The sequence below is a fragment of the Sturnira hondurensis genome, unplaced genomic scaffold, assembly GCF_014824575.4.
Source record: "Sturnira hondurensis isolate 20B ecotype Veracruz unplaced genomic scaffold, ASM1482457v3 Scaffold0022824, whole genome shotgun sequence".
NCBI classification, from domain to species: Eukaryota; Metazoa; Chordata; class Mammalia; order Chiroptera; family Phyllostomidae; genus Sturnira; species Sturnira hondurensis.
In genome coordinates, this window is record NW_028095455.1 from 211,586 (window position 1) to 223,799 (window position 12,214).

Consider the following 12,214-nt stretch of genomic DNA (forward strand, 5'->3'; position numbering starts at 1 on the left):
GTTTTCCTTTTGCTTTTGATCTTTAGTTTCCATTGTGATCAGAAGAAACACTTTGGATATATATGTATATATATTTTTAAGTTTATCAATAGTTGTTCTGTGGCCTAACTTATGGTCTGTGTGAATATTCCATGTGCACTTGACAAAAATGTGTATTCTGTTGTGTGGAGTCATCTGTACATGTATATTAGATCTAATTATAGTGTTGTTCAAGCTCTCTATTTTCATATTCATTTTGTGTCTGAATGTTTTGCTCCAGCCTTTTCTCTGAGATATTGTCGTATATGTTACATGTATATATAAGTACAGGGTATTGTCTTTTTAAACAAAGATAAATCAAAAGATAAAAATGTTTATTCAGTTTTTTACATTTATCCATTTATTTCCCATTTTTTGTGCTCTGGGTTTTGTCCTTTGGATTTGAGTTACCATCCATGTCACTGGTCCCCAAAACTACTCCCTGGTTCAGTGATTTGCTAAGAATCACAGGACTCAATTTATAGGTATACTTATATTTATGATTATTTATTTATTTTTAGAGAGAGGAGAAGGGAGGGAGAAAGTGAGGGAGAGAGACATCAATCAGTTGCTTCTCGTAAGCACCCTGACTGAGGACCAAACCCTCAGCCTAGGCAGGTGTCCTGACCAGAAATTGAGCCTGTGACTTTTTGTTTTGCAGGAAAGTGCCCAGCCAACTGAGCTACACCAGTCAGGGCCTCATGTTTATGATTTATTACAACAAAAGGATACAAAGCAAGTATTTCAAAGGCTCACTGGTGAAAATTGGAAGGAACCAGGTGCAAGCTACCCTCTTTCAGTGTTGTCATATAGGTTATGTTTACTTCTTCCAGCATTGAATTGTGACAACATATATGCAACATTGTCTACCATGTAAGCTTGTTATAGACTCAGTCCTCAAGGTTTTTATTGGGTGTGTTCTGCTTAGCAAATGTTTAGGTGTATAGATGTGAACAAAAACCATCTCCATTTCCTTTCATGCTGTAACTTTTGACCAAGCTCACTGTCCTTAGTAAGCCTTCTAGTTAGTGAGTATATGTGTTCCTTAAAATGTAACCATAAATAGTTTTGTTAGTAATGCCAGGATGACCAAGATGAATATCAAACTGGTGATAGTATGGATCACCAGGAGATGTGGTATTGGAGCTGCTACATTCTTTTCCTGTCAATCATTAGTACCTGAGTTATAGTATTAAAAGAAAAAGATGTAGTAAAAGGAATCTTTAGCACAGAAAATTTGGGCAAAACTGCTGGACTGTCTGCTCTGGCCCAATCTTCCCTAAGTAGTTCCCTATAACGGATACCCTATAATTCTGTTATATTCGATGGAGTTGACGGCCTGCTTGGTTTTTCAGTGTGAAGATACCTTCTTGTTAACAGTGGTCATTACACTTTTGACCCATTGTCAGACAACATACTAAAAATTCCACATTGCCTGTTTCAGCATAAGCCATGTGATTTGTACAAACAGCTTAGGCATACTTAACTAATTTGATCAGTTAAGGGATGTTTGTAACCCTTCCATCATCCAAATTCCCAGATGCCAGCCAAAGACCAGCCTTGCAGGCAGACTCTTTTTAGTATAGCCTTCTCAGGGCTGTTTCATTAACTCTTTTCTGCATACCATTTGATGTCATTTCCTTTTTTTTTTTCCTGAGGGATTTCTTTTAGTATTTTCTTGTAATACAGGTTTGCCAGCAACAAATTCTCAGTCTCTTTAGCTAGGAACGTTTTGCTGTGCTTACAGTTTTTAAGAACAGTTCTATTGGATACAAAATTAATGGTGGACAGTTTTTCTATGTCAACATTTAAATGTCATTTCATGGTTTTCTGGCCTTCACTGATTCTGATAAAAAGTCAACCGTTAGTTATTTTTTTTGTTCTTTTGTGTGTAATCAGTCATTTTACTTTTGCTCTTACAGCATTTTCCTATTTGTTGGCTTTCACTAGTTTGTATTATGTAAGTGTTTATCCCACTTGGGTTTTTCAAGCATTCTGAATCTGGGGCTTAATGCCTTGCACCAAATTTGGGCCATCTGCAGCTATTTTTTCCTTCAAATGTTTTTTATTCCATATCGTCTAGCAGAATTCCCCATTATAAACATATTGGTGCACTTGATATCCTACAGGTATTTCTCTACTTTGGTCCTTTTTCTGTGTTTTTTAGATTGAATAACTATTGAATTATTTTCATGGTTTTAGATTCTTTTGCTACCTCAAATGTACTGTTGAGCATATATAATGAAGTTTCTATATCAGTTATTATACTTTTAAACTCTATAATTTTTCTTTATTGCTTTTACTTTTTCAAGATTCCCCACGTGTTGAGGCATTATCATTGTATTTTTCTTTGATTCTTTAAACATACTTTCCTGTGTTCCTTTTTTTCCAACCAAGTGCTGACATGGACACCAGCCCGAAGTGTCTGTGGCATTATGGATGAGATACGAGACAAATTCACATGGACTACCAAATCCTGTGGAGGAAAAGGGATGGCACAGTTACTGTCTCGGGGAGAGTGCCTCAGAGTGGCCTGGCCACTCTCTCAAGAGGAGAGTGTGCCAACCCTTGCCGGGATAGGCTTTTATTGGGTTCAGTTTGCACAGGAATACTGGTAAAGTTCATTAATCATTGTCAGGCAGTAAGGATCAAACAATAGATAGCATACAAAGAACTACGAGGGCCTATTCTGAGTCAGGGTCTGCTAGCTAAAGGGCTACAAAACTTTGGGAAACAAACTAATTTCCTGGTAGGACCTTTATCATTTAATTGAGAGCATTCTTAGCAAAGCAGGTTTCACAGGAGGTTATGTATTCTTTCTTAGGCCTGATCACCCAGGGAACCTGCCCTTTCCAGCACAGGGCTGCACTGCCCTCTGTCACTGTTTCAGGTTTAAGTCAGGCAGGGGAAGTAAAGCAGCCAAGAGATTAGGAGACTTCTCTCAGACAGAATGAGGGCTCAGGCTGTCAGAGCCATGGGGCGAGGGTTCATCACTCCCTTTTGGGGGGCTACAGCCCCCCAAGTCCTTCCCTGGGGCCTTCCCATGATCATGCCTGTCTTAGGTCATTCCCCCTTTGGGGAATCTTACCCATCATTGGCTAACGGATGAAGCACTGGGGGCCAGTTATAGATAAAGTAAAAGGGGCAGAAGCGGTGCTCCTGCCAGGGAGATAAGCTTTGTCTCTTAGTGGCTTATGGTCTGAAGGTTGCTCACTTAGCCTTAGCCATGGGGGGGTTACAGCTTCTGAAACCAGGCAGGGCAGTTCCCAACAAAATGCAATTTAAGGAGGAAGAAAACCTACATCACTGCTCTCTCTTTTTTTCTAAGTATATTCTATTGATTTTGCTATGAAAGTTGTCCCAATATTTTCCTCCTTTGCCCCGCCTTTGTCCCCCCTTCACCCAGTATCCACTTCCCTCCATCAATCCCTGTGCTTAGTTTATGCCCATAGGTCTTGCATATAAATTCTTTGGCTTCTCTGTTTCCTTTGCTTTTCTTAACTTCCCCCTGTCTATTTTGTTCCTACCAATTATGCTTCTTAATCTCTGCACTATTTCTCCATTCTCCCCCCCCGCCCCCCGCCAGCTGATAACTATCCAGATGATCTCCATATTTGTGATTCTGTTTCTGTTCTGAGTGTACTCTTAGGTTTTTAGGTTTTTTTTTTTTTTAAGATTCAGTTATTGATAGTTGTGAATCTGTTGCCTTTTTAATGTTTGTGGTTTTGATCTTTTTTCTTAAATAACTGTCTTTACCATTTCCTGTTATAACAGCTTGGTGGTGGTAAACTCCTTTTGCTTTACCATGTCTGGGAAGCACTTTACCTGCCCTTCCATTCTAAATGATAACTTTGCTGGATAGAGTAATCTAGGTTGTAGGTCCTTGCTTTTCCTCATTTTGAATGCTTCTTGCCAGTCTCTTCTTGCCTGCAAAGTTTCCTTTGAGAAATCAGTTGACAGTCTAATTGGAACTCCTTTGTAGGTAACTATGCTTTTCTCTTGCTGCTTTTAAGATTCTCTCTTTATCTTTAACCTTTGGCATTTAAATTTAATTATGATGTGCCTTGGTGTGTTCCTCTTTGGGTCCAACCTGTTTGGGATTCCTTGTGCTTCCTGGACTTGTATGTGTATTTCCTTCACCAAATCAGGGCAATTTTCTTTTATTATTTTTTAAAATAAGTTTTCAATTTCTTGCTTTTTCTCTTCTCCTTCTGGCATCCACGTGATTTGGATGTTGGCATGTTTGGAGATATCCCAGAGGTTCCTCAGCCTACCCTTGTTTTTTTTGAATTCTTATTTCTTCTTTTTGTTCTGGTTGAATGTTTATCTCTTCCTTATGTTCTAAATCATAGCTTCCTTCCCTTCTATGTTGGTTTCCTGTGGACTATTCTTTATTTCACTTAGTGTGACCTTCATTTGTTACTTTTTTCCCCCACACTCAAGGAGTTCTCTGAGCATCCTGTTCACCAGTGTTTTGGCTCTGCTTCTCATAGGTTGGCTAGCACTGTTTCACTTAGTTCTTTTTCTGGGGTTTTGTTCTCTTCTTCCATTTGGGTCATATTTCTTTTATCTCCTCTTGGCAGCCTCTCTCTATTTGTTTCTGTGTATTAGAGCTGCTTTGACTCCCTGTCTTAGTAGTGTGGCCTATTGTAAAAAAGCACACCTGTTAAGTTGTATGGGGCAGCAGAGGCTCTAGGTCCAGGAAGTCAAACTCATTTTCACTGGGGCCACATCAGCCTCATGGTTGCCTTCAGAGGGCTAAATTCAATTTCAACTCCTTAACAGTTAAGGAGTAGTTACATTTATACAGTCCTTAAGTTATTTCAGTCCTCTGAAGGCAACCATGAGGCTGATGAGGCCCCCAGTGAAAATGAGTTTGACACCCTTGCTTTAGGTAACACCAGGGAGGGGCAATCCACTTCACTGCTTTATGGCTGTGTGGGGAGGTCTCCGAGAGGGGACACTGCCGCTGCCTGGCTTCTGGTGGTTCACCTGGTGCTTGCCAGTTTCCAGTCACTTCACCCCCTTTCTGTGTGCAAGTGGTGCCTTTCCAGCTGTTGACCTGGTGGCGAATCCCAGAGTGGGTAGATTTGTGTACACATGAGACCATGAGACCAGGCCCTTTAAGCTGTGAAAATCAGGCAGTTCCTTCTGTCGCCCCAGCCCCCTCTGGTTTTTATAGCCAGAGGTAACCATCATCTATCTTCCTGGTCCTGGAACCTTGGGCTTTGTAGTCTGGTCTAGGGCTGGTATCTCTTGCTTCCTAGGTATCCTTCCTGTTCACTTGGGTCCCATTGCCACCTTTCTTTGCCACACCTCCTCTCCGTGACTCCACCCTTCCTACCCATCTGGATGAATGTGTCTTCTTTAAATTCTTGGTTGTCAGACTTCATACAGGTCGGTTTTCTGATGGTTCTGGGTATTACTAGTTTTGAGATCTGGTTGTTATTCTGTGGTTGCATGAGAAGGCCAGGCCTGTCTGTACATACCTCCATCTTGACCTGAAGTCCCCCCCTTTGTTTCTTTAATATATTTGTCATGGTTGTTTTGCATTCATCTGCTGTCTGGGCCCACTCAGAGATACTTACTTTTTCTTTCAATCTGGGTTGTACTTTCTAGTTTCTTTATATTTTAAATTTTTATATATAAATGGGGATTTTATTTTCTAACCAAAACCACCTTTATTTTAGTCTTCAAAGAGCAAACTTTTTTCCAATATAGTCATGATTAACTTACAATAATGGCATTTACACAAGTACTCCCATTTAACAGGAAACTTAGTTTCATAGAGCCAGACATTGAAATGTTTGAAAATGACTTACATATTTTTGTCATTATAAGACAAAACAGAATCTAGCATAAGGCAAGGGAAATTCATTCATACTTCAGGTTCTCCTCTTCCTCCAGGAACCAGCATTGTTATATTATTTCCATTTAGCAAAATTTGGTGAAATTTAGTGATTCTTTCTTCTGGTGTGGTTTCAAAAGTCATCAAATTCTGGAAGCACGCCAACAATTTCCTAACTTCATCACAGTATGAATTTTTGATCCTATATACTTGTCTACCAGCTTTAGAGGCAATAGCTACAGCAGCTTAGTAAGTAGTGTTAACAGCCATCAATGTTGGGATGTCAAAGTTTTTGATAATTTTAGATAAGTTTTGTAATGGCTCCTGAGTCTGGTTTTTTCTCCCCTGAGGGTTATTGTTGCTCGTTTTTTAAAAGTATTTTTTAGTAACTTGCCTGGTATTAATCTGCAAAATTTATCCCCCCTGCAGTATGCAACCACTGGGTTTGACAGCACTGCTTATTTTATCTTGTTTTTATTTTTATCATGGCTTCCTGGGGGTTGCCTCTATGTTTGCATAGTGAGTGTTTAGAGGTTTTGTTTGAACGTCTTGAGCCAGTAAGGCACCCATTCTCTGTTGATTGGTCAGTTTGTGGGTTGGATTGTGCATGCAAAGTTCAGGACGTTTTTTATCTGTTCCCGCTTTTACTTGCAGGACCCTTCTGGGACTTCCTTGTAAACAGTCTCCCAGTGAGCCAGTGATGCGTGGGGAGCTTGGCCTTTCTTTGTCTTGTATTTGCCTGAGCACAAGCCTCCCTGTCAGACAGGAATGAGTGGCTTGGGTCTCCCAGGGTTTTTCCTGTTTATGAGTATTGTCTCCCAGCCAGCCAAGGATGTGTGGCAAGCTTTTCTGTCGCCTCTCGGATTTCCAGGATCTCTCTATTAAATTTCTGGCTGGTTGAGGGATGTGCTCCTTGCCCAAAGGAGGTCTGCAACTTCTGTTAGCAGCATTGTCAGCTTTCCTTGTTTGTTTTCTAAGGAGTTTGCTATTTTTACTGACTGTTCCATATCAAAGCAGCCCACCTCTGGCTGCAAAGCTGCTGATTTTTCACTAACAACTCCATCCCAGTGGCTCTGTTGCCTACCTTGTTTGGGGGAGGTAATGGGCACAGTCTAGCTAAAAATATCATTTATTTCCACTGTACTAAAACTAAAGTTTAGTCTTTCATGAATATAAGTTTCTTAGATTGCTGTTTGCCTTTGGTCAATTTACAAATATCTGAAATGTTTGTCTTGACTTTTTTGTTTAGTTTTATGGTTGTCATGGGGGATAGGATTTATAAACCTCTTTACTCTGACATTTTTGAAAGTCCTTGTGATTTAGCTTTGGTAGGCAATTTTAGTTTTTCTATCTTAGTGGGATAAAATGGATCAAATTAATTACTTGTGTCATAATTTTCAGTTACACATTTAGAAGAAATAATTCCTTAGTTTATCTCTTCAAACCTATACAATTTTTTTATGTAATTACTGCTGTCTTGTCCTTTGGGAAACTGAGCTGTTTGGTTCCTTTGTGTGTGTGTGTGTGTGTCAGGTGGCAGGTAGGTGGTAGGGAGACAATATATTTGAAGTTTGGCTACTTATAGTACAATATTCAGTCATTGTTGTTAGGTCTCATTTGTTTGCCATTGCCAGGATCATTATCACTTCCTTTCCATCATCAGTATCTCTTATTGTTGAAGCACAAGGGTGATACAATTTTTGTTCACTATCAGTCATGTGAAATACAGATCCCATTGACTTAAAAAAAACTTAAAGCAAATACAAACTGACAAGTTAGGAGTTCCTATTATGTTAGTCCCTTTTTAAAATTTTTATATAACTTACTTCATGTAATCCTTACAGTAACTTTGGTAGATTGGTCTTAATTGTATTTTTTAGTAGGAAAAGTGAGACTCAAAGTAATTTTATGGTAGGAGAAATTATTTAATAAGTAGCAGAGCTGAGATTCAAATCCACATTTAATGCTAAAGCTTATTTTGTAGAGATTATTCCATGCCGTTTCTCATATAAACTAGAAACAATAAAACTTAAAACAATCTGTTTGAAAGATATCTTAGCAACAGCTGGCTTTTAAAAACATATTTGTACAGTTATATTCGCATTAAAAATTAATGCACACTGGCCCTGGCCAGTGTGTCTCAGTGGGTTGGAGTGTTGTCCTGTAACCAAAAGGTTGCTTGCACGTTTGATTCCTGGTCAGGGCACATGCCTAGGTTGCGGGTTTGGTCCCCGGTCCAGCCGCGTACAGGAGGCAACCAATCAATGCTTTTCTCTCACATTGGTGTCTCTTTCCCTCCCTTCCTAAGAAAGCAATGAAAAAAGTGTCATTGGGTAAGGATTGAAAAATAACAATAATAAATGATTACTGAATTCCAAGCACAGTGCTTAGAACCTTTTAGTATATTATGCTATTTAAATGAAATGATACTGTGAAGTGGAATGGTTTTCTTTCCATTATAAACATTTCCTTTTCATTTTATAAATGAGGAAACTGAGATGTTAAGACAGGTGATGGGTAAGTCTGGCTTTGCCATTATTAAGTTGAATGCAGGGGAAACATGAAACTGCATTGGGAAGGTGGTAAATGGGAAGAATAAAATTCTTTCAACAGGGATGTATATTTCAAACTAGAATAATGTGTACTACTCAGTATATTTATTTACTTATTTTTATTGATTTGAGAGAGAGTGAAGCATTGATTTGTTGTTTTGCCCATTTATGCATTAATTGGCCACTGCTTGTGTGTGTCCAGACGAGATTGAACCCACAACCTTGGTGCAGCAGGGCAATGCTCTAACCAAGTGAGCTATCCAGTCAGGTTCTACTTAGTATAATTTTTAAATGTTTATTATTTTTCTGGACTAGGAAAATCAAGTAGTCTTTCCTAAGTTAATTTTTCAGTTAACTGACTGTTTAAGTCCACTTAAAAACTTAGCCACTTTTTACAAAACTCTTTCTGAAGCCAAATTATATGCCTCTTGTAGTACAGGCTTCCCTTGCTGGGTGGGGGGAGCGTGTTCTAGGAACCCATCTGTATCAGTGTATCAATCAGCTGGTGGTGTTGTGAGAAGCTGGGTTCAACTTCCGTGAATTTTGTTTGAAGACTCTTTCAGCGTGTTTGCTTATTTCTTGATGGGTGATTTATAAGTGCACCTGCCCACACTGCACCGAGTGTTCAGCAGTTTTTGATGAAAAATCCCATGACTTCCATGCCCCATCTTCCTTATTCACTTCATACCACCCCAAGTGACTTTTTTGTTTGTTTCCGTGAATGAAAAGAGTCTTCAAAGGGAAATGTTTTGCTGATGTGGAAGAGGTGAAACAAAAAATGGCAGAAGCGCTAAAAAGCATCAAAATCTAAGAGTTTAAAAACTGTTTTGAGCAGTGGAAAAAATGTCTTGATGGGTATATTGCATCAAATGAAGAGTACTTTTGAAGGTGACTGAAGTTAACACATGTTAAAAATAGATACACAGTTTTTTAATAAATGAATTCCAGGTGTTCTTGGGTCCCCCTGTATTTTTTTATGTAGCATGTAAATAATATGTAATAGTGAAGACTGTAAGCCATATAGTACATGACACTTAGAGTATTCGTTATTAATATCATGGTGTGCTGTTGAGGTATGTTTTGTTCGGACCCACAGTTGACACTTAACTATGTGGTAGGAAATTGAGAACTTATAGAGACTGATTACCTTGAGCTCTACATAGAGTTTGTATGTAGACATTTCCACTTCTAATTATGTTCAATTGCTTGTCTAATGGGGCTATTACAGACATACTTCAGAGATATTGGGGGTTCAGTTGTAGACCTCTGAAATAAAGTGAATATTACAATAAAGTGAGTCACATGAATTTTCCTCCTAGACATATAAACATTGTATTTACAGTATATACTGTAGTCCATTAAGTATGCAGTAGCATTATATCCTTAAAAATGTACACACCTTAGTTAAAAATACTTTATTGTTATAAGATGCTTACTATCAGCTGAGATCCTTTAATGAGTTACAGTCTGTTTGCTGGTAGAGGATTTTGCCTTCATTTTGGCAGGGGGAGGGAGGGCAGGGGCTGGGCTGTGGAAATATCTGTGAAGTACATGCAATAAAGTGAAGTACAGTAAAGCCAAATGCAGTAAAATGAGGTATGCTTGTTTGTATTGGTTTCTCTACTTCATCAAATATATTCTTTGCTTATATAAGAAAATATAAACAGTCACTTTATGTATTTTCTTCATAAAGTTTTATAAAAGATTTAGAACATACAGAACACCTGGATACTAACCACTCAGGGTTAATTGTCAATAGATTGCCTTGTCATTAATTGCTTGTATGTTTATATATGTATGTATGTTATACATATACACAAATATGTATATGCAAATATGTACATATATGCATAATATCTATGTGTGTGTATTTGTGGAAACTATTTGAAAGTTTCATACATCAGATACTTCACTGGTACCTAAATACTTCAGTGTGTATCTTCTAAAAATGACATTCACATACATTGCCATGCTATGAAAATTAATACTTGCCTAGTGCCTTCTAATAAGAAGTTTGATTTGTAAGCTTCCCCAGTATTTCCCAAATTACTTGCATAGTGTTTTTTCTTATTTTAAAACAGAGATTTGCTCAAGGTTCATGCATTCCATTGGGTTGTTAGTTATATTTTGTTAGTCTGTAACGTAGAACATTTCCCCCTCCTCCTCTCTCTCTCAGTTACATAGATGTATTTTATCTTTAATGGATTAAGCTGCTTTCCTTGCAACTCACTACCACACTATGGTTTGTCTAGTTGTTAATGTTTTCTTGAATCCTCTATATTTCTTATAAAGTGGAAGTTATGTTTGAAGGTTTGATTACAGTTAAACATACCTAGTGTGAATACTTTGTGAATGATGTATTCATGAAATTAACTTTAAAGGTATTTTCATTCAAGAACACTTGTTACATGAGGTAATATTTCACAGGAAAAACAGTAGTAACATGGTGGGAGAAAAACCAGTATGATTTCAAGAGCTTGAAAATGGGGTTTATATATTACTTGTTTCATATAGGAGAGAAAGAAAATAGCCAAAGTTGATTGGTGTATCCTCTTCCTGTGCGTCAAGTTGATCATCTCACTTTAATATCAGTCAGAGTCATTATCTGTTACCCTTAAGAAAAGGAGCACTTTAGAAGTGGAGAATGAGCTCATGTTTGAATCATGAGCTCATTATTACTGATGCATTTTCAATAGGGGAGATCCATGTTACTGATAAAAGTACCCTGTACTTTGTATTGTCTACTATGAAAATAATCACTATGTATTATCACTATGTATTATCTACTTTGAAAATAATGCATAGTGGATTGTCAACAGTTACTCAGAATATCTTTCTTGAAAATAATCTAGAATATATTACTAATCTTACCTGCCGTTGTAAACAAAACTCAGTATGTATGTATTCTTAAATGATGGTTTACTTACTTACTTTTGGATGACTTTTTTGATGTAAAATTTATGTACAGTGAAATGTTGATCTCAAATTGGTTTTTACGAGTGTGTATAATCATATAACCACTATTCCAGTCAAGATTCAGGATATTTTACTCCAGAAAGTCTTGTGTGCCTACTTCTGAGTAGTCTGCTGCCCTTTTCCCCCAATCTGGTCATTTGCCTTGGTCCAAGTCCTGTCCTGACAGAGAGTTCAGCAGATCTTGTCCTCAATTATTAAGCTTTATATAGCATGAAGTGATATGTTACTGGTATCTTATGTAGGAATTTTGAATAAGTTATTTCAAAAAAGTAATTGAGAGTTTTGTTTTATAGTATTTTTAATGTAATATATTTGAGTGACATTGGTTAACAAAATTTCGCAGGTTTCAGATGTACCATTCTGTAATGCATCACCTGTATGTTGTATTCTGTCCTCACCACCCCAGGTCCAGTCTCCTTTCATCACCATTTATTTCCCCCATTTCCCTCTGGTAACCACCATACGACATGCCAGCTGTGTCTATGAGTTTTTTTTTCATCTTAATTCTTTCACTTTTCTTTTATAGTATTTTTAATTATGTGATCCTAAGACATTAAAATATTAAAACTGCAACAAACAATCTTTAGGATTTATTGAGTGCCAGGCACTCTGCCAAATGATGTATTTTTATTTAATCTTCATAGCAGTGGGATCCAGTCTGACAGGTTCTCTTGTTAAAAAGATTGAGAAACTAGAGAAATTAAACTGTTTGTTCAAGCTCACGAAGCTAGTAAATGACAGAGCCAGTATTTTAACCTCACATTCAGACTTTAGAGCCTATATTCCTCTTAACCACTACATTATTTTATACATACACACA

The 12,214-nt window shown here is 37.7% G+C and overlaps 1 protein-coding gene across 2 annotated transcripts in view; it reads left to right on the plus strand.

Annotated features, from left to right (window-relative positions):
* RIC1 (RIC1 partner of RAB6A GEF complex) overlaps positions 1-12,214 on the plus strand; it is a 135,251-nt gene that overhangs the window by 19,305 nt on the left and 103,732 nt on the right. The window lies entirely within an intron of this gene.